A 23,415-nucleotide genomic window follows, 5' to 3' on the forward strand; every position below is an offset into this window, starting at 1 on the left:
TTTATTTTTCATTTGGAGGAGAAAGAAAGAAGCAGCCCTTTTTCTTCCTACTTCACCAATAACCTCCCTTTATCCCACATCAACATGCTTCCCCATGATACCCCAGCCAGTATGTCAATTTTTCACTTTACAAAATTTTCACAAAAGGGGAGCTCTGGTTCATGCAGCACTGCTACTTATTTTGGGCCAAAGTCCTTCCACCTTTAGATATCATGGGCAGCCAGTTACATTTAAACAAATGTGTTGCTCTTTAATGCTCAATATCCAAGCTTCAGCAATTTCAATTCTTGCTATCTAAAGAATTAAAGCTGACAGGAATTGTATACACTGGCTTGGACTAATCACCTCTTTGAATATTAATGTTGTGTTTACACAAAGATTCCAGTAACCGGCATCCTAACAAGTTTTCCATTGTGGAGTTATTGATCTGATTCTGAAAAATGTCTGTCCTACTCATCTTGGAAATTCATGGCAGAATTCCAGGGAGTATACACTTATTTACATATTACATTTTCATCGTTGCTCCCTAGTCCAGGAAGCAGGGAGCATGCTTTCATCACTAGTACACTGATATTTGTCATTATTTATTACATTCCCCTTTGCAACCTTTAATGTTGTACCTTCCCTCTTCACTGATTTCTTGTTTATATAATAATAGGGAACCATTCTGAATCGACTAGGACGCACAGATCTCCATGGCAGAGCTGTAGCAGCAATGAATGTAAACATTAAAAAAAGCATCACTGCAGGTGCACTATCTCCTTTAATTAGAGATTTATAATTTTGTGTTTGTGATAATACAATGTCTTCATGGCTTTTTTATTAATAAATTATAAACAATATCTTAATTTGGTCTAGGAATTTTAAAAAAGTTTATTTTTAGCACCCTTAAATGAACAGAGAGGCAGATGAAGTATTTTTTAAATGCAGGTGACCTTGTAGAAATCACCTGTCCTATGCAGTTAAACTATAAGGAAAAATTATGATGACTCCAGGCTGATTTTATTGTAGCTCTGTATGCCAGACACATTTGACATGGATATTAGATTTGGAGGGAATAGAACACTCTTAACTCCACTGCTGTCATCTCTTATTTATGATAACTAGTCTGTTAGCTGTAGGAATAAAAGCTTGATGCAGCCTCTTCAAAAATCATTATTCACACGGGTAGGATAGTTGTGGTAACTGGGCACATCCTGGCTCTGTGCCAGCTTTATCTTATATCTGTGAAAATGGCATTGGTAGATCTTATATCTTCAAAACTGAAACATATCAAATACATTTAGTTCTCTGCATAGTTTATGTTAGAAATCAATAGGACTCTTTTTATAGAAGAATAAAGATATTTTTATCACTTGGGAGGTAAAAATAAGTCATGCAGGAAGGATTTCTGCATTCATAATAGGGCACAACAAGAATAATTATAGTAAATGTAAAGGTGGGCACTCTTGCATCTATTTCTCTTGTAAATACAGAATCTCAGTTGGCTATTCAGATTTTTAAATGTCAAGCAATTTTTAACTTCCCTAGTAGTACATTCAAAAAGACTGTTAGAATCCTTCACGTGATCTCTCTGGGATTCAGGAGGAGGACCAGGCAACCCAATACACCTGTTGCTCTGTTCTAAACACCAATTGCCAGCTGGAAGTAGGAAAAATCAGCTGGAAATTTTCAGCTGAATTTTCCACTCAGTTGCTTTTTACAATAATTTATCATAAGAAAAACCCTAGTAAATCAGTGTATAAATATACTACACCGTAGGTGCCTCTCAGTAACTCATAATCTGTACAATAAACCAAAGGAATGTATCATTAATATGAAAATGAATGGTATAGTCAAGTGTTGTGAAACAGAAGTGTCTGCACTCTAGTCCCCTCTTTGATGCAGATTCCTTCTGTAGTCATGGGTTGCATTGCATACCAACACATTTTCAAAACTTCCTTCTTATTTTGGGGGGCCTCATTTTTGGGGCCCCCAATTTCAGACACTTTGTCTTTCATTTTTCAGAGGTGTTGTGCACCCACAGCTTTCACTGAGTTCATCGGAAGTTGTAGGACCTACAAGGCCAAGGTATCTCAAGTTTGGCATCCAAAGACTGAGGCACCCAAAAATTAGAGCCCGCTTGTGAAAATGTGTGCTTTAACCTGTCTGCTTTCGACCAGCTTTAAAATGGAGATAATAAAAATATTTATTTACCTGTCACCTGGGAATGTTAGTGTTTATAAAGCAATTTGAAGATGTGATAAGTATTATTTGTATTGTAGTGGTTTGGAATTGTACTTTTTTGCCTGCATGGGATAGTCCCCAGGCCCCTTTTGGAGCTCTCATGATGATTTTCATATCTTTTGCCATCCTCTGACATGCTGTGACCACCATCTTACTGGATGGATCTCTTTCCAGGTGAAAGAGACTGGTCATCAAGCCTGGGCTGGAATTGGAAGTTGAAGTCACTCCAGCACCTCCCAATGGGTTCTCAGCACCCTGTAGAATTGGCCCCATAGCAAGGACAAGGGACTAAGGACCTGAATCCAGCTCCCACTGAAATCAATAGGAGTCTTTCCCTTGTATTCAATGGGACTTGGATTGGGAAATAATTGTACAAATATTTAACATATATTCTACTTGTTTAAAATATTTACAATACTATGAATTCATAAGGCATTTTGCACACAGTTCTTAACCATGCCTAAATGCTTAATGATAGAAGAACACTCCAAATTTAATCAAATTGGAAAAACAACTAAGAATTTCAAGGAAAAACAGTTAATCATTTTCCATCAGTTTTCAATACATATTATTTTTAAAACAATGTAACATCTGTGTTTGTGCCTGTATTTGCAGCAGGAGCCACAAAGCATTAAAGCACAGGTTGTCCTCAACCCCCTCTGAAAGTGGGCACGGGCATAGAACAGAGCTTAAAATACACACTTCATGTGTACTAGCCTTTTCTAATAGATTTACACATAGCACTTTTACATCTTTAAGGATCCAAAAGTGCATTATGAACTAATACACAGTTTACATGCAGGATCTGCAGTGCATCTATATCTGGGGTAAAACTTGGCAACTGTTCAACAATACACAGAAACACTATAAAGCAGCTTAGGATGTGAAAGGAATACCTTATCCATTTAAAACCACAGAGATACTTTCAGTTAGGCATAATGTACTTAAGCAAACTTGAATTTAAGTAGCCCACCAGAGTTACAGTCCCGTCCTATATCTTTAGAGATGGTTGGGAAAAGGAAAATATTTTAAATACAAATGTTTGTGAAAAACTTCTCTGACTTTCATCAAAGTGAAACTTTGGTGGAAATTTACTACCAGATCTACCTTTACTGACCACAAGTGAGCTTCACTTGTTTTACATACCATCCAACGAATTGTACCTCCAGCAGCATATTCCCCCCAGTATTTTGCAGGAGCCTTGGTTCAGTACTGACTCGGAGGGAAGAGTGCTATGTCACCAATACCATATCCCAAAGCATCCATGTGGGACCTTCCTACCAGCTGTGGGTTGTAGAGATACTATTTTGTACACATTTTCATTACAAATCCTAAACATTTTGTGGCTAAATATATACTTTTCCTCCAGAAGGTCTGAATTTTTGCCAATATAAACTGACCTTGTTCATGTTGGGCCTAATATATGAAATATGCATAGTTTTGTCTTTGTGTTTTGTTTTTTTTAATGCCTGTTACAATGAAATGTATAATTGAAGGAACTAGTCCAGAGGGTGGGTGAATTTTGCTCTTCTAGCCAGGATGTTAATTTCCCTTTTTAAATATCTTGCTTTCCTTGCCACTGTGACTATCTGAGGTTGTCTGCAGACTTGTTGCTGCTAAAAGGTGAACATAGGCCAAAATCCTGTGCCCATTCTAACTTATCGGAGTGCCACTGGAACTCAGTGGGACAAGAGTGGCAGGGGTGAAAAACCTTACCCCTTCCTCCAGGTTGTGGAGTGGGAATAAAGCTGCTCCACGGTCAATATTGTATTCTTTAGGGCTAGAGTAGGCTCAACAGCCCCTGTGCTCCCTCTGTTCAAAGGGAACAAAGCAGATCTGTATAGCGGTGAAGCTTCCTGCCCTGCCTGCTCCAGAGAGCTTCGGTACATGTCTGCACTGAGTGCCCTGGGGAGTTAGAGCCAACTGACCACAGAAGGGTTCAGACCCCTGTTACAGATTCCCAGCATCCTGAATCACTTGTGGGGCAGAACTGAGAGGTTTCAGTCCATTGAAGGCTCTCCACATCCACAGAGAAAAAGGTAGGAAGGTTGGATTTGCCTGAAGGCAGTATGCACTGACCCTCCTCCAGGAGTTCAAAATGCCAGCCTTTGATGGGCTTATTCTCCGTGGCCATGGGAATTCTGATTAGGAAGACAGATCTCAAACTCAAGATTTCCACACGGCAGCTCATTGCACTACCAGTGGAGGAAATCACACCAGCTCAATTATAGCATCACCCAAGAGTGCTGTCCTTTTGTGGGTTTTGTCCCGTTTTCCACTGTAAAAAGAAAAAAAAGTGGATGAGTCATAGACATTTGAAAACCAGTGCCCGTCAGTGATTAGTGATGCTTTTTGATGTTTCTCTTACAATGTTTCCCATGGTGTTTTTGAGGATTCACTGTGGTGTGCTGAGGCTTGGTGCACTTTGACGTCTCTCAAAGCTGCCTCGGTGTAACAAGGCAGATTAAAATGAAGGTACCTGGAAGCACAACAGAAAGTATGGTAATAAAACAATTGGCTTTTCTTTAACAGAAAGAAATCACTATTTAAAATTCTATGCAGTGGGTAAAAAATAAACATACTAAGGGCCAAAATTTCTGAAACTGTCTGTCTATACTGCACCATCAGCTTTTGCAAGCTATTTCAGACCCTCCATTTGTGTACACAATTAGGCATTTTAACATGCAAAACAGATAGGTAGATGGACACTTACCCTGTATGTAAATATTATTATTTAACATTATATTGCAGTAGGACATACAGACCAACCAGGTAGGGGCCCCATTGTGCTAGGTCCTGTGCAAGCAGATAGAAAAGAGAAAATATAACAGGTGGGTTGAGGAAGGTAGGAGAGACAGAGTGACAAAAAGTAATAGGATGTGCACAGTTATTCACCAATCGGGAGTAGTTATCACAACTCTTCTCTGCCTAGCCATTGTCTGGGTGCAGTTTTCTGTATGAGTTATGGAAGAGCTGACACTTGAAGAGAGACCTGAAGGAGGTTAAACTTGTGGCTTTAAAGATTATGACTGGGAGCTTTTCCCATTTGTAAAGAGTGGTATGGGAATAAGTGTGAAAGAGCTTGTTGGAGAAGTAGCTGTTTGAGGCTGGCATCTAAAGGTGGGAGTTGACCAAATGATAAGATAAAAGGCTGGATGAGTAGTGAAAAGCTAGGTTATGAAAGGTGTTAAAAGTAAGGACAGGAAGCTTGTGTTTGATTCAGTGGAAGATGAAGAATTAGTGGAGGAACTTGGAGGGTGACACAGTACAATGAGCCAGAAAGTTGATTTCAATAGCAGCAATTTGAATGGCCTTGACAGAGGTGCAGGCTATGATGGCAGAGGGGAGGAGATTATAGTAGCCAGGTTCAAGATTATCAGAGCTTGGACAAGAGTTTCAGCAGTTTGGGCAACGTGGCCAGATCTTGCAGATGTTGTGCAGGAAGACATGGCAAGATTTAGATGTGATCTGGATGTGTGAGTTGAAAGAGGGGTCCAGGTCAAAGCTGGAGTTAGAATCAGAAAGGCAGACTGAGATTTTAGTTTGGATGGAGAGAAAGATGTCCATAGTAGAGGAGGCAGTTTTGTGAGTCATCAAGCTAAAGATGCATAAATGTAACAAATGCAATTTTAATGACTGAGTTCACACAGACATAGGGTGCAGAGAAGAGGAGAGGCCCAAGGATAGAGTACTGAGGGACCCCCACTGAAAAGAGAAAGTTGAGGAGAACTCATTGAAGGAGTTTGGCTTAGGGCATAAGGTTTTGCAGGCACCTGCTTTGCAATTAAGGTGATATTTTAAAAAAATCAGTACTGGGAGTCAGGAGATAAGAATTCTAATCCTGGCTCTGCCACAGACTTCCTCCATGATATTGGACAAGTCACTTCACCTCGGTGCCTCAGTTTCATTATCAGTAAAACCGGGATAATAATTCTTACCTACCTCAGAGGGATGTTGTTATCTGAGTATTAGTACAATGCAACTTGTATGCTGATTTATGTTCTTTCCTCACTACCAAGATAATGCCAGAGCTATTTCACATAGTTAAATTGAATATCATTAAAAATTGCAGAGAAGACACAAAGAATAAAGACACTTTCCTTCTGGTGTTTCCAAAGAAAGTCCACTTTGACACTTGAGGTGGAGAGAGCTTCTGGGAAAAGATTAGAACTGACCCGATGAATTCTACCGAGAATGAACTTGGTTTGTGCCGCACTGTGCCCAGTATTCCATGCATGAGACCTATCAAGCAGGAAAAGTAATTAAGTCTTCCACTTATGCAATCTCACTGATTTAATAAATTTTAGCTGGATAACTTTTCCGCCCTGGGCCTCCTTTCTTTACCGTATTCATTCCTTATTAGGAAGAATGTATGTTCCTCATTGCTGCTATTATTATTACTATTTATTATTTATTACATAGCTCTGAAAATCTACACTGTGCTTTATGAAATATAGATAAAACACCTTCCCTACACCAAAGTGGTTCCAATATAATTTAGTGGGGCAGAGCCTGTCTTCACTAGCAGCTATCCAGTTCCATTGAAATTATGGTGTTCCATGAGATATAAATACAAACTCTGACCCAGTGAAACTTACTTTAAGTTTAAGGTGGCAGTGGCCATGAATTTTAACTAGTTAAATATCTATAACACTGACGAGCATCCACTAATCTATTGTGATAATACAGGGGCAAACAATGCCACAAACAGGTGATGCATCCCTTCTTAAACTGTATGCGGGATCCCTTTGTTATTATTGTTGGTTATTATTTGTATTGTCATAGAGTCTAGATGTCCAGTAGAGATCAGGGTCCCATTATGCTACATGCTGTGCACATATATAATGAAAAGATGTATCCTGCACTTCTTGAAAACCCACTAACTGGCTGACAAACCAAGATGTAGCACCCAAGTGGCAAACTTTTCCCTTTAATCGTAAGCACATTGTACATGTTTTGAAACTATTTTATTGAAAGTACAGTGTTCATTTACACATCTTTGGAGTATAGAATGGTTAAAGCCCTTTTTCCTGTGAACTGAAAGAGGTTACCACAGGTTAATTATAGACAACTGAGTCCAATTAAGGGCAGACTGTGACCTTTAAAAACGTCTTCCAGTGGTAGAAAAGCAAGCTGCAGAAGTGTTGTATGTAGCAAAGGGAGAAGGTTTCTTCTTCCTCTTCTCTTTCTAAGAGCACTCTTGTGTTTATTTCTGTTTTGAGGAGAGGATAGGCCCAGAGTGGGTTAGGGATGGTGGCTGGTAGCTTGTATATAAAGAGATAATATTCCAGGAGAGTTAATAAAATAACAAATACATTTTCTCTAATGTCTAAAGAAACCTCTTCGGCCATTCTTGGGATCTACCCTGTAAATATTGTAAATAAACCAATGTTAAGAATTAAACTTCTAGAGTAAGAGTGATTTACTCCAGCCATCCTCCAATGCCACAGGGAGAAATGTTGAGCCATGGTGTGACAAAAAAATGGTGTGCTGTCTCTAATATACATAAATGTGTGAGGTTTTTTAATGACCAAAACATTGAATTGACTAAGTGAATTTTTTCCAGATTTTTCATTGTCAAAAAATGGATGTTACTACTCTCTGCCCTGATTCACAACAAGAACTTTCTGGGGGATGAAAAAAAAACAAAACCTCTCACAGGATGAGAAAAGTGTTTCCTGTTCAGTGCTGTTATTTATAATAACAAAAATTATTAGAACTAATCAAAAAATAGGGGAGGAAAGATTTTGCAAAAAACCCCAAACAACCAAACCTCATTTTCTTTCCTGTCTTTTCTTCATTTTTTAAAAAAAAAGACATTTTTTTTTTACTAGAACTACTATTTAGTAAGAAGGTAATTCATTTTCAGACGATTTGTGTTGTGTTTACCTAGATTACTCGAGCCATCTACTCTAGCACTACATGTATCAAAATGTATCTTTCTCTCATTAAGGGCCTAGTTCTTGTCTCATTGAATGGCAATTGAACCATGATTTGGACTTTAGACTCTAAAGCAGAGGTGAGCAAACTATGGCCCAAGGGCCACATTTGGCCCGCAGACCTGTCCTTCCTGGCCCCTGAACTCCCGGCTCGGGAGGCTAGCCCCTGGGCCCTTCCCCACTGTCCCCCGTCCCTCACAGCCACACCGCCGCACTGCAGCATGGCTGGCTCCAGCATGGTAAGGGGCGGAGAGTGTGTGTGGGGGTTTGGATAAGGAGCAGAAGGTTCTGAGGGGTGGACAGGGAGCCGTTGGATGGAGCAGAGGTTGGGGGGGGGGGCAGTCAGGGGAAGGGGAGCAGGGGGAATTGGATGGGAGTAGGGTTCCAGGGGGCAGTTAGGGATTGGGGTGTGGATAGGGGTCTTGGCAGTCAGAGGACAGGAGTGGGGTTCCAGGGGGCGGGTTAGGGATGGGGGGTCCTAGGAGGGGGCAGTCAGGGGTCAAGGAGCGGGAGGGTTGGATGGGTCAGGGGTTGTGAGGGGGGCGGGAAGTGGGAGGGGGTGGATAGGGGGCGGTGGCCAGGCTCTTTGGGGAGGCACAGCCTTCCCTACGCAGCCCTCCATATGGTTGCACAACCCCGATGTGGCCCTTGGGCCAGAAAGTTTGCCCAACCCTGCTCTAAAGGGTATGTCAGACATACCCAGGTGCAATCAAACACACCCTTAAGGTGAAATCCTGTTCCTACTGAAGACAATGGCAAATTTCCATTGGTTTCAATAGGTCCAGGATCTCACCAGATGTATTATGCTATGCTATTTGTACATCTCAGTATCTAAGGCTGAAGTGGATGTGAGGGAAGTGTATGATTTTGATGAAAGACAAAGGACAGATACACAGGATTACATTTAAGAATCCTTTAGTGAAAATGCAGTAATTCAAAAATACTGCTTGACCCATGTCATAGCAAAGGCTCTTTCTAGCAAGCTGGAAGAAGCTATAAAAGAGGGGAAGTGACATTGAACAAAGACTGAACTGGGGAGGTGGTCCCAGGCTGAAGGTGAGTCCCAGCCTGTGTATGGAAGATCTGTAACCTGCTTGTATTATCTATCAGTGTGAAACACTGCTTGATTCAAATCCTGTCCACTTTATAGAACTTGAATTGCAATTTTAGTTTGATTTCTTAGGTAACCAACTTTGATCTGTATGCTTATTGCTTATAGTCACTTAAAATCTATCTTTCTGTAGTTAATAAATCTGTTTTATATTTTACCTGAAACCTTGTGCTTTGGTTGAAATGCTTGTGAAATCTGCTCATGTTGCAAGGGCTGGTGCAGGTCCACTTTCCTTTGTAGAAGTGGCGGACTGGGTAATAAATTTACACTGGTCAAGATTCTGACCAGGGCAAGAAGGTACAGCCCTTGGTTCCTATGTTGGGGAGCTGCGGGAATTGGCTGGAGCCTATCTATTGTTGGTTCATGAGTGGCTGGCAAAAGCATTCCTGTTACTCAGCTAAGTGTGTCCTGCCTGTGGATGTCTGAGTAAGTACAGTACCTAACAGAGGTTTGTGGCTTAGCAACAGCATCACAGTGTGAGAGGAAGCCGAGGTTGGAGGGACAGAGGACTCAGAAGTACCCCAGTTCCAGGTTGCACCCTAGGGAATCCATCACAGACCCCTTTTGGTATGAGCAGTTAGCCAATATTTGAGGTCTTGAGGGATTGTTTCTGTTAGGAAAAGAAATGGATGATACAAGTAAGATAAATTCTTTAGTGCAATTCTTTTTATTTATAAAGAATATACACAAAGGCCTGCTTCCTGAATACAGCAGAAACAAACAATAGGCAATGTCCTTGTTCACTATTTCTAGTTAGCACCTTAGTGCTTTATGTCTCTTCTCCCTTCCAGGGATATGCTCACAATTTATCAGGATCACCTGGCAAGTATCTTAATTAATCAGTTCCCTCTCATTGCGGGGACCTTGGGCAGTGGTGCACCTTGGGCCCTCCTATTCTCTGTCTGTGGCATGCAATAGTTTAGCCTCTTGAGGGCTGCAACATTTTGTTCTAATTTTGGTTGTTGATTTAGTGGGCAGGTGTCTGGGTAATGTTTGTGGCCCGTAGTGATAATATTTGGCCTCAAACTTTGATTCTGACTGCTTCTCTTGCTGTCTGCTAGCTTTCTCTCTCCAACACACAGCTTGTTAAACAATCTCCTAGTTCCTGTGTTTGCAACTGGGGAATACCTCAACCTACATGTCTTACCTTCTGATCAGGCCTTGCCATGCAATGCTTCCTTGGGTGGTGACTTCCTGTTGTTTCCAGCTATTGCTATATGAAATGGGCGTAATTTCTCCTTCCATTTAGTCAGAAAGATGGGTGTTTAACACACCCACCTGCTTTAACCAGGTCTGTGATTGTCTGTAGATCAAAGACCTGCTTGATGGCTGCCACTACCATCTTCCAGCGTAAGAATATTTACCTATCTCACAATTCCTAGCCTTTTATCAAGTAAAGTTCTACTCTGATTGAAATATATAAAAAGTGTATAATAGAATTCCATGTTTTTTCATTTTCTTCAATTATGCATCTGTTCAGTTTACAAGTTAATTTATAATTTATGGGTGTTACTATCTGTCTGCTGGGTGGTTCCTACTGGAGTCTGAGTCAAATTGCCAGGGAGCATATAGCAAAAATGCAAAAAAAAAAATTAGAAATTAATAGTAATGTAGATTACTTCTAAAAATAGGGAGAGAACTTAATGAGTGAAAGTAGAATGGCAGGCAAAATTAGATAAACCAGCATTTTTCATATATCATTTATTAGCTTAAAAGGAGAACTCAGAATATTAAGATGGAAAAAGAGATTGTCCAGTTCTTCTTCACTTTTTGTGGTGAATGTAAAGAATATATCTGTAGACAGCATTTTTAAATTATGACACTGTTGGGTATACGGACTTCAATTTTTTAAAATTAGACACACAAGTTAACTCCACTTGTTCTAATTACTGAACTTAATGTGTTTAAACAAAACATTTAAATGACAGGTAAAAGACTTTACTAGAAAGTGGTACAGAACACAACAGTAATCTATTTGAAAATGGATAATAAACTGAAAGAGGAAAAGACTTCATAACTTCCCCTAATACTTATAGTTCCAATTGTTAGTTTTGCTGGGGAAAATGGTAAGACAAATATCCAGTGGAATAACTGAGAATTTTGTTTCTGGACTCTTAATAAAGACTGGGAGTGGTTGGGTCATTACAAAACTTAAACTTAATTTCCCTAATACTAATTTCTCCCTACTGTTATTCATACCACCTTGTCAACTGTCTGTAATGGGCCACTCTCTTACCACTTCAAAAGTTATTTCTCCTCCCTGGGTATCCTGCTGTTAATTCATTTATCTCATTAGACTGACCTAACACATGGTAATGCAACCCACATCCTTTTATGTATTTATACCTGCTCCTGTATCTTTTACTTCATAATCTGATGAAGTGGGTTCTAGCTCATGAAAGCTTATGCCCAAATAAATTTGTTAGTCTCTAAGGTGCCGCAAGGACTCCTTGTTCTTTTTGCTGATACAGACTAACACGGCTACCACTGAAACCTATAGGTAGAGTATTATTCAAATTATGTAAACTTGTATATATTAACAGGTGCTATCAAAATAAATTAGAAATCTTTTGCCTTCCAAATGGAAGAGAGAGAATGGAATGAAATAATATCTATTAGGAGCAGTGCACTGCCTGCAACTTGATGGAAACACCATATACACTTTTACAGAGAGTCTAAGTATATGACTGAAAGGCTGTGGCCCATGAAATTAGTGTCATACAAGTAGCACTGGAGAAAGTGCAGTGAGAATGCCCCAAAATATAGAACTACTGGTAGAAAATATTACTAAAAGTATAGTTGGATTAAAAAATATTAAGTTCTTTCTGGAGGAGTTTATCTTTGGAATAGACAATACTGAAAAGGCACCTAAAGAACCACAATCATTGTAAGGATGTTAATTCTAGCTGGGAATCATGCTATATAAAGAAAGTGGAAGTCTCCTTCTCTTAGTGATTTGTTATGCAGCCTGGGGAAGAAATGGAGTTTTGGACTTATTTCAAAAACTAAAAAACTTTGAAGACATGTCCTCCTCTCTTAAATTGCATGGTAGAACATGCTTGTGCTCTGTGGAAAAACAGAAGAGAAAAATGAACATATGGCCAATTTAAATGCAGTAGTCTGAAAAGAGTAAATCATTTGTGTGTCAAGTGTCAGAATACAGTAGAGAATTCTTCAGTTGTTGGTTTCATAATGTACAATATCAATACTGGATATTAGGGACATTTCCTATTTTATTATGTAAACTTCACAATATTCTATTTAACTACTACTTTATTTTACAAAAATAGTGGTAATATGGCAAAAGATGTACACTTGTTTGTGGAATATAGCTTGTAAATATGTAGTAACCTGATTCATTTAAGATCTATGCCAACTTCAGTAAAAAGCTACTTTTACCTTCCTCTGCATTATGGGTCACTTGAAGGTTTAAACTAGTGTAAATGGTGGATTCTCTATAACTTGACGTCTTTATATCATGAACTGAGCACTTCAGTAATGCAGAGGCTCTGGGTCTATTACAAGAGTGGGTGAGTGAGGTTCTGTGGCCTGCAACATGCAGGAGGTCAGACTAGATGATCATGATGGTCCCTTCTGACCTTGAAGTCTGAGTATATGAGTCTACTGAATCTTTGTTGGACTTTGCAACTCCATTAGATAAATAATGGAGTAGCTCTGAAATGCGGAGTAGGACTGTTTTAAAAAGGCCAGGGGCCTGATTAACACAGATGCTGAGTGCTTGCAGCTCCCGCTGACTTTGATGGAAGTTGGTTTTGCTCAGCAACCTTTATAAATGAGTCCAAGATATATTTTTGTTAGTATTTCTTAAGGTGGGATTCCAATGAGTACAAAAGAACTATAATAAATCTTACCAACTTTCTTAGCAGAATGGGGAGTTCATCCATGGAAATTCACTAAAGGGAAAACCATCTCTTTTTCAGATGAAAATAGAATGCATGCAGTGATTCCTCCAGGCAGCAATATATTAGTCCTCAGAAAGCCAAGGGGGAAAAATAGTACAGGTATACGTACACTATTCCTATGCTTCATTTGATCACATAGGACTAAAATCCTTTCTCATTTACACCCAGGTGACCTTATGAAACAAAGTGAAATTTTGTCCCTAGATAGTTGCAGAGGAACATTGTCTAAAAGTTTCATTTAAAATAACTAAACTCCTAAAAGAGAAAAATCTGTATTGATTTCTCTATAAATTCACATATAGCAACCAATTTGTAAAAGCTCACAACACTCATCTTTTTTCCAATTTGTTAAATAGCAGCTGCCACCATTTATAGATTACAAACTCAAAGTTTTTCATGGAGAAACAATTCAAAAGTATGTCCTTGGCCTTGTCACAGTGCTCATCGTCCCCTCTGTTTAACATTATAGTGAAAATATTATGATCTTGCTTATTGTGAATGAAGGAGAATATGCATCTGGGTTCTGTGGAAATATCCTTCACTGCAAAACATCATCCTCAAATGTTGTGACAAATTTAAATAGCAGCAGCAACAACACAGAATACAGAAATTTTAAAAAGCAGGTTTTATAGAATTAACCTCATTCTCTTTATTTAAGGGAGCAGCGAAATTATAATCTCATTCCTCATGCTCTGCCTGGCACTCTAAGAGGCTCCTGTTGCTAGGTGGAGTGAGACCTTTTCTGCAAAGTCCTGGGTTGAAGACAGGTTCCATGATTCTAGACTGGATAGGGCCCTGAGTCTTCATGGAACATGCTTCCTGAAATCATCTTGAACATTCATGTTTGAAAGTCATGGATTTCTTGAAAAGAAACGAGGTGACCTTGTGGCACCTTAGAGACTAACAAATTGACTTGGGCATAAGCCTTCATGAGCTAGATCCCACTTCATCAGATGCATGGAGTGGAAAATACAGGAGCAGGTATAAATACATGAAAAGATGTGAATTGCCTTACCAAGTGTGAGGTTAGTCTAACGAGACAATTCAATTGACAGCAGGATACCAAGGGAGGAAAAATAACTTTTGAAGTGGTAATGAGAGTGGCCAATTTCAGACAGTTGACAAGAAGGTGTGAGTAACAGTAGGGGGAAATTAGCATTGGGGAAATTAAGTTTAGGTTTTGTAGTGACCCAACTACTCCCAGTCTTTATTCAGGCCTAATCTGATGGTGTCCAGTTTGCAAATTAATTCCAGTTCTGCAGTTTCACCTTGGAGTCTGTTTTTGAAGTTTTTTTTGTTGAAGAATTGCCACTTTTAGGTCTGTTATTGAGTGGCTAGGGAGATTGAAGTGTTCTCCTACTGGTTTTCAAATGTTATGATTCCTGATGTCAGATGTGTGTCCATTTATTCTTTTGCATAGGGACTGTCTGGTTTGGCCAATGTACATGGCAGAGGGGCATTGCTAGCACATGATGGCATATATCACATTGGTAGATGTGTAGGTGAACAAGCCCCGAAGGTATGGCCGATGTGGTTAGGTCCTATGATGGTGTCCCTTAAATAGATATGTGGACAGAGTTGGCACCGGGGTTTGTTGCAGGGTTTGGTTCCTGGGTTGGTGTTTTTGTTGTGTGGTGTATAGTTGCTGATGAGTGTTTGCTTCAGGTTGGGAGGCTGTCTCTGAGCGAGGACTGGCCTGTCCCCCAAGGTCTGTGAGAGAGAGGGCTGTCCTTCAGGATAGGTTGTAGATCCTTGATGCACTGGGGAGGTTTTAGTTGGGGGCTGTCGGTGACAGTTACTGGCGTTCTGTTATTTTCTTTGTTGGGCCTGTCTTGTAGTAGGTGACTTCTGGGTACCCTTCTGGCTCTGTCAATCTGTTTCTTCACTTCACCAGGTGGGTATTGTAGTTTTAAGGTTGTATCTTAGAGCTTGGCTGTAGACAATGGATTGTGTGATGTGGTCTGGATGAAAGCTGGAGGCATGTAGGTAAGTATAGCAGTCAGTAGGTTTCCATTGTAGGGTCGTGTTTGTGTGACCATCGCTTATTAGCACTGTAGTGTCTAGGAAATGGACCTCTTGTTTGGACTGGTCCAGGAGCTGATGGTGGGCTGGAAATTGTTGAAATCTTGGTGGAATTCCTCAAGGGCCTCCTTCCCATGGGTCCAGATGATGAAGATGTCGTCAGTGTAGCACAAGTAGAGTACGGGTGTAAGGGACGAGAGCTGAGGAAGCATTGTTCTAAGACAGCCATAAAAATGTTGGCATACGGTGGGGCTATGTGGGTACCCATAGCAGTGCCGCTGACTTGAAAGTATAAATTCTCTCCAAATCTCAAATAGTTGTGGGTGAGGACAAAGTCACAAAGTTCAGCCACCACGTTTGTCGTGATGGTATCAGGGATGCTATTCCTGATGGCCTGTAGTCCATCTTGGTGTGGAATGTTTGTGTAGAGAGCTTCTACATCCATAGTGACTAGGATGGTATTTTCCGGAAGATCATCAAAGGATTGTAGTTTCTTCAGGAAGTCAGTGGTGTCTCGAAGATAGCTGGGAGTGCTGGTAGCATAGAGCCTGAGGAGAGAGTCTGCATAGCCAGATAATCATACTGTCAGGGTGCCAATGCCTGAGATGATGTGGCGTCCAGGATTCCGAGGGTTATGGATTTCAGGTAGCAGATAGAATACTCCTGGTCAGGGCTCTAGGGGTGTGTCAGCGTAGATTTGTTCCCGTGCTTCTTTAGGGAGTTTCTTGAGCAGATCGTGTAGTTTCTTTTGGTAATCCTCAGTGGGGTCAGAGGGTAATGGCCTGTAGAATGTGGTGTCAGAGAGTTGTCTAGCAGCCTCTTGTTTATATTCCGACCTATTCATGATGACTACAGCACCTCCTTTGTTAGCCTTTTTTATTATAATGTCAGAGTTGTTTCTGAGGCTGTGGATGGCGTTCTTCTGCACGGCTGAGGTTATGGGGCAAGTGATGCTGCTTTTCCACAATTTCAGCCTGTGCTGAAATTAGATCCTTTAGGTTGGCATTTCTTTTAGACTAAATGTAAGTAGACAAAATAGACCTATTCTAACTTGTACAGCTGAAGGAAGTTTAAAGAAGCTCTTGGTAATTATTAGAGTAGACATTAACATAATTAAAGTGAGTTGATTCTTCTCTTTGAAGGCAGACTGGCAGCAGGACTCGCTCTTGGGGCTAGATTCCATCCTGATTTACAGCCTGTGAAACCTAAGAAGCTCCCTCAGAAGACTTCAAAAGTGAGTATAATAGTATAATTACAGTTGGATGAGTAAATTAGAAGAACCTTGAATCTGAATATACTCTGAATTAGACAGTAGTCTCGCAAACCTACTAAAACAAGATTTATCTCATTATGGATGTAACTTCCTTTGCCCTCCCTCCCCCCCATCTCATATCCTCAGTGCAGAGGCAGTGTGTATTCCTAGGTTTGCACAGTGCCTAGCACATTGTGGCCTGGAGTCTCTGAGTGCTACTGCAATACAAAAAATGACTCACCACATATTCTTGATCATGCTAAATGAAAAAACAATTGGTAGTTCAGAGGAAGAATTCTGTTGGGATATTCCTAGCAATCCAGTTCAATATTGTTCTCCCTACACCCATTTTTCTCTCCTGTTGTATTTGACAAAAAATTCCTAGCTGTATTCAGCACACCTTAACATAATTATGGAACAATTTGCTCCATCCCTCAGGCTGGGGAACCTTTACTAGGAGCAGAAAGAAGGCAGATGGAGGTGGCCATAAGCAGCTGGGAAAGTGTAACGTTTCTGGTTTTTTTCCTGAACTTCTGTCAGTGCCTGGCTGTTCATATTACCTGTTTGGGGAATGATTAGGAGATCCTGTGAGTGGAATCTTTGAGGAAGAGCAGTGAAAAGAATGGTTGGATACTGTGAGGTTTGGCATGTAAGACAGTTGGCCTGTTAATGTACTTTTGTGGTACCTGTCACATACTACTTTTCTGTAGTAGAATCCAAGCTTGGTTAGTGGTTACTACACGTGATTTAATCAATAGGGAAACAAGAGGTAGGTGGGGAAGCAAAATACCAAAATCCACAGTAATGGAGTGAAAGGTTAAACTTAATATCCTCCTTCCAGGGGAGTGGTGAGGAAGAATACAATACACAGCTTGATCTGCACAGCACTCATGCCAATTCTTGAATTCTTCTTCTTTGATATAAGCAGAAAGATCAACAGCATAACTTGTGATGAGTCAGCAAAACCAGGAAGGAGCAAAGCTGTAAGTTGAATAATGGCTGTTGTAAAGGCAAATGACAACACTGCAGAGTAGCCTGAAATACATGGTTTATGATCAGGAAAGAAATGTATGTATCTATTACATCAAGCAGGTGACAGGAGTATGAATATATGCAAAGTGAAAATCTGTTTAATTTTCTGTTATAAATGTTTCTTTATATTAGATGTTTAATGCATTTTGCTGTCAGCTAAATAGAGACTCTTCCAAAAAGCAGTATTGAAATATAAAATATTTAACAATTATACTGTATTTTAACATGGCATCTGAAAAAAGCTACGGAAGCAAAGACACTATTACCCTCTTGCAACTGCAGCTGAAGACTTCCCAGGGCAAAACAATGAATACTGAAACTTAGCAGTTGAAGGTCCTGGTGGGGAATTACACTTCTGGTGCTTGTCAACGTTTTGGTAAAACACTCTATAAAATAAAATCTTTGCAAAATTAAGGGACTTTTTATACTGAAAAACTGCCATTTTACTGTATGCACAAGATATTTTCAAAATATTGAAAAGCCATGAACACAATAATTGGCAGACTGTGATTTAACACTTGAAGCACTTTGCTTCACTTTGATAAGCATGCATGAATGTTGTTCAGTTTTATAAGAAAAGGAGTACTTGTGTGGCACCTTAGAGCCTAACCAATTTATTTGAGCATAAGCTTTCGTGAGCTACAGCTCACTTCATCGGATGCATACTGTGGAAAGTGTAGAAGATCTTTTTATACACACAAAGCATGAAAAAATACCTCCTCCCACCCCACTCTCCTGCTGGTAATAGCTTATCTAAAGTGATCTTCTCTATTTTATGTACTTGAGGAAAGATTCTGCCTAATAAACTCAGAATTGGACTGAAGCAAGACCTTTATTTGCTCATGACAGAATTAGTTCCTTTCTTTTCAACAGAACTTTATTTTATTTGAGGGACTCGGGTGGATGCCTGCTGGTCAACCCTAAGCCTGACCAATTCCCCATAAGTCTATAGTCAAAAGTTTGTCTTGGACAGAACTCTGATTGTACAGCCATTGTAGCTGTACATATGCTCCCTTGAAGTACTGAGCTGTTTTGATGAAATTGTATTTCCCCAGCCAAATACAAAGTGTGAACTCTGGCATTATAACAGCCTAACCCTGGAGTCAGACAGTCCCTTTAGGTACTCCTATCTATTTAGTCACCCAAGTAAGCCTGCTTTTGTGATACATGGTCCCTTACTCAAAAATCACAATACTCTAGGTTACTCCAGTCCCAAAGAACCAGTCACTTGACCCAGGACAGTTATTACCATCTGAGGCTCTCACACCAGGGGGTTTCTCTGCTGGAAAAACTCTTTCCAGCTAAAGAGAGAGGGAACAAGGGATGTTCGATAAGGCTTTAATTTTAATACTCTACATTTCAAATGCTTTGTTTTTTGTATTTCATTATCTTTAATAAAAGATAAAAAGGATTTCTAATGGGGTAGTTGCCATGGCGCTAAGCAGGTTGAGGCCTCTGTCACTAAAGTCTGGCCCTTGTTTAATGTTGGACACCTTTGGCCAATTTATGCTATCTAAAGTAATACAGCAAGCACCAGCTCCTTCTATCTCCTCATATTTGAGCACTTCTTCTGTATTTCTAAAGGTTTCTGGTGAAAATGGGGAATACTCATGTGTTCCACTAAACTATGGTTTTGTGCAAACAATAAGAAGATGTGACAACTGCCCCATCCCATTTACATCATCTAATATTTTATCCATCTCTTAAAACTCAGTTTTATAATACCAATATATACTCAAACATTCAAAACAATTACTATACTTTCCACCTTCAGGTGAGGAACACAGCAGATGCAAGGAGTTTTTCATTTTTTCCTTCCTTTATTTCTCTAAAATCATGAAGGTCAAGGTATTGACTCAGGTATTAGTTACCTCACCTGTTCAAAGCTCTATCCTCCCACCTGGGCAGGTGTGGGGGAGGGAAGAAAAAAGAAAAGAGCCAAGAGCAAAATTCTTTCATCTGCACAGGTGTGATCTCTTTTATACCATTTATAAAACGGAACCTAGAGGCTTCAACCAGGACTGCAGCTTCATTTTGCCATGTTTACTGTACAAAGAAAGTAAGGAGTAGTCTACAACAGGAAGAGCTTGCAGTTAAAACACAAGACAATGTGTGTGTTGGGAAGGGACACATTTGCCTCAATCACCTCACTTGTGTATATCACTATTTCTGTGTATCTGTTTAGGTGGTATTTTAATATCAACACGTACATACACGTGTTATGGGATGAAGGCAGGGTGGGATTAAGTCTTAGGTAAGAAAGTATGGGACAAGGAATGCTGAGGGGTAGAAAGGAGGTTGGCAGGGAGCATGGAGGAATTGATGGTGGAGAGTGGAAATGGTGGCAGAAAGGACTATGATATTGGAGGACAGAACAAACACTAAAGGTGAAAAAGTACACAGTAAACTGCAGAAGGCCTCTGACAGCATCATGATGCTGGACTGAGATGATGCAAAGATGTGATGCTTCTGAGAGAGGAACCTTAGAAGGGGTCCATAAATTAAACACTCCATGGACCAATGAAATGTACACAGAAGGCCATCTGCAAGAGGCAAATGCCCCCATGTAAAGGAGCTAATTTTACAAATATACCTTTCCAGCATCTGCTGCCTAACTGGAGAAGGCACTATGTATCAGATCTAATGCTGAGGGCACAAATAAATTACTGATAGAGGAAAAATTTAAAGGGAGGGGATTCCTTCCTTCCTGCCATGTAAATACCTCTATAACCTGCTTAATGAGTTTCAATTTCTGATGTAAATTTTCAAGAGTAGAAGTGAAGGGTCCCCTATTATCAAACTCCATGGTCAAAACTCATGACTCAGAACTCACAACAGCATAAGAAAAGGAGTACTTGTGGCACCTTAGAGACCAACAAATTTATTTGAGCATAAGCTTTCGTGAGCTACAACTCACTTCATCGGATGCATTCAGTGGAAAATACAGTGGGGAGATTTATATACACAGAGAACATGAAACAATGGGTGTTACCATACACACTGTAAGGAGAGTGATCACTTAAAATGAGCTAATAACAGCAGGAGAGTGGGGAAGGGGGGAACCTTTTGTAGTGATAATCAAGGTGGGCCATTTCCAGCAGTTGACAAGAACATCTGAGGAACGGGTGAGGGGTGGAGAGGGGGAGGGGGAGGGGAGGAGAATAAACATGGGGAAATAGTTTTACTTTGTGTAATGACCCATCCACTCCCAGTCCCTATTCCAGCCTAAGTTAATTGTATCCAGTTTGCAAATTAATTCCAATTCAGCAAATAAATGTGTTAGTCTCTAAGGTGCCACAAGTACTCCTTTTCTTTTTGTGAATACAGACTAACACGGCTGCTACTCTGCAACAGCACAAGACTGGTTTAAAAAAGGAGACAACACTTCCCGCGCCCTTCCCCCCCCCCAAAAAAAGACCCCATACCCCACAATAAGAGGGCCAAACAACTTACACTCTCAGTAAACAGTAGTGTAAAAGAAATAGAGAAAGACATCCTTTAAAAACTGAAGTCAAATCCTCCTAAAGAAAACAGGAGCATAAACTCTGGCAAGTCAAGTGTAAAAGTATAAGTATAAAGACAGGCCCAAAAAAGAATTAAGACCAACTAGCAAAAGACATACAAGCAAACAGGTTTTTTTTGTTTTTAAAATACAGCAGGAGCAGGAAGCATACCAAACAATTAGTGGGGCTGATTCAAGGAAGACAAAGCCCTTGTGGAGAAGCTAAAATACTTTGCATCAGTCTTCACTGCAGAGGATGTGAGGAAGATTCCCACACCTGAGCCATTTTTTAGGAGACAAATCTGAGGAGCTGCCAAGATTGAGGTGTCAATACAGGTGGTTTTGATAAATTTTACAGGAATAAGTCACCCACACAAGACTGTATTCTCCCAAGAGTTCTGAAGGAACTCAAATATGGAATTGCAAGACTAACTGGGGTATGTAGCTTATCACTGAAATCAGCTTCTGTACCAGGTGACTGGAGAATTTCTACTGTAATGCCAATTTTTAAAAAAGGCTCCAGAAGCAATCCTGGCAATTACAGGCTGGTATACCTGAACCAGACAGACTGGTTGAAACTATAGTAAAGAACAGAATTATCAGACACATATATGAACATGATTTGTTGGGGGAAGAGTCAACACTTTTGTAAAGGGAAATCATGACTCACCTATGTATTAGAATGCTTTGAGAGGCTCAACAAGTTTGTGGACAACGGTGATCCAATGAATATAGTGTATGTGGATTTTCTGAAGGCCTCTGACAAGGTCCCTCTCCAAAGGCTCTTAAGTAAAATAAGCAATCATGGCATAAGAGGGAAGGTCCTTTCATGCATCAGTAAATGTTTTTTTTTTTTAAAAAAAGGAAACAAAGGGTAGGAATAAATGGTCAGTTTTCACAATGAAGAGACATAAATAAAAGGGTGGCAAAGTCGACAAACAATACAAAATTATTTAAGATGGTTAAGTCCAAAACGGACCATGAAGACTTACAAAAAAGGGAGCTTACAAAACTAGGTGACTAGCAACAAAATGGCAGGTGAAATTCAATGTTGACAAATGCAAAGTAATGCACATTGGAAAACAATCCTCACACGAAGGGGCCAAAATTCAGTGTTCCCACTCAAAAAAGATCTTGAAGTTAGTGTGGCTAGTTCTCTGAAAACCTCTGCTCAATGTGCAGCAGCATTAAACAACTTAAGTGTTAGGAAATCATTAGGAAAGGGATAGATAATATTGACAATATCATGTACTATATAAATCGTGAACCTTGAATACTAGGTGATCAGAATTGCACACATCTCAAAAAATTATGATAGAATTGGAAAAAGTACAGAGAGGGGTAACTAAAATGATTGGGGGGGGGTGTAGAACAACTGCCTTTGGAGGAAAGATTAAAAAGACTTTGCATTGTTCAGTTTAGAAAAGAGATGACTAAGGGGGGATATAACAGAGGTCTATAAAATCATTAACACTATGGAGAAAGTGGATAGGGAAGTATTACTTACACTGTCACATAACACAGGGGGTCACAGAATGAAGTTAATAGCAGATTAAACCAACACAAGGAAGTACTTCACACAACACACAGTCAACCTGCGGAACTGGTGGCCAGGAAATGTTGCGAGGGCCAAAAGTCTAACTTGGGTTCAAAAAAAGGCTTAGGTATATTCATGGAGGACAGGTCCATCAATAGCTAATAGCCAAGATGGTCAGAGAAACGATCCCATGCCCCTGGATGCCCCTAAACCGGACTACCAGAAGCTGGGACTCGATGGCAGGGGATGCTCACTTGCGAATTGCCCTGTTCAGCTCATCCCCTGAGAGGCATCAGGCCCTGACCCCAGTCAAAAAGCAGCGACTGAGCTGGAAGCCCATTGGCCAGACCCAACATGGCGGTTCTTCCTTCCACACCCCAATGGCCCTTCTTATTTTCCATCACGTTTCCAAACTGATCTTCGCAACCCAGCGGCTGGCACTGCAGGTGTTTCACGGGACAGCTGCGAGTCTCCTACGGCAGGTGCCGGGACGCGGGTGCCCGCAGCCCGCCGCTCCCGGCAGCGATCAGAGAGAGCTGCCTGGGCTGACGGGAACGACGCCCACAGCAAAGACGCTCCTCCGCAAGGCGTGGGCAGCGCAGCCTGCCGCCGGCGGGTGGCTGCTCCAGGGGCCGGGCCGGGCCGGGGTGCAGTGCGGCGCGGCGCGGCGCGCTCCCCGGAACCGCTTATAGTACAGACCCCGCGTTCCGTTGAAGCGGTTGAATCCACGATCTCGCGAGTCACCCAACGCTTCTTATTGGCTTGTTCTCAAGTCCACCGGTCTCTGCGCTGATTGGCTGAGAGGCCTGTCGCTTTCTAGTAGAAAAGGCAGTCTTGGAAAAGAGGTGGCTCCTGAGACCGTCTAGGTTTC

At 40.6% G+C, this 23,415-nt stretch overlaps 1 long non-coding RNA gene across 3 annotated transcripts; it reads right to left on the reverse strand.

The window, feature by feature from the left end:
- Nucleotides 1–980: 980 nt before the first annotated feature.
- LOC140911549 (uncharacterized) lies at nt 981–23,399 on the reverse strand. 3 transcript variants are annotated; one of them, XR_012159044.1, is made up of 5 exons: nt 22,515–23,399; nt 21,678–21,791; nt 4,940–5,022; nt 4,595–4,705; nt 981–4,504 (listed from the first exon to the last, which is right to left on the reverse strand). It is a non-coding gene; the product is annotated as an uncharacterized lncRNA (long non-coding RNA). The 3 variants fall into 3 exon arrangements; XR_012159042.1 differs by having other exon boundaries at nt 21,678–23,399; XR_012159043.1 differs by lacking the exon at nt 4,940–5,022 and having other exon boundaries at nt 21,678–23,399.
- Between the last annotated feature and the right edge of the window lie 16 nt (nt 23,400–23,415).

Source organism: Lepidochelys kempii, chromosome 5 (assembly GCF_965140265.1).
Source record: "Lepidochelys kempii isolate rLepKem1 chromosome 5, rLepKem1.hap2, whole genome shotgun sequence".
In the NCBI taxonomy this organism is placed as follows: domain Eukaryota; kingdom Metazoa; phylum Chordata; order Testudines; family Cheloniidae; genus Lepidochelys; species Lepidochelys kempii.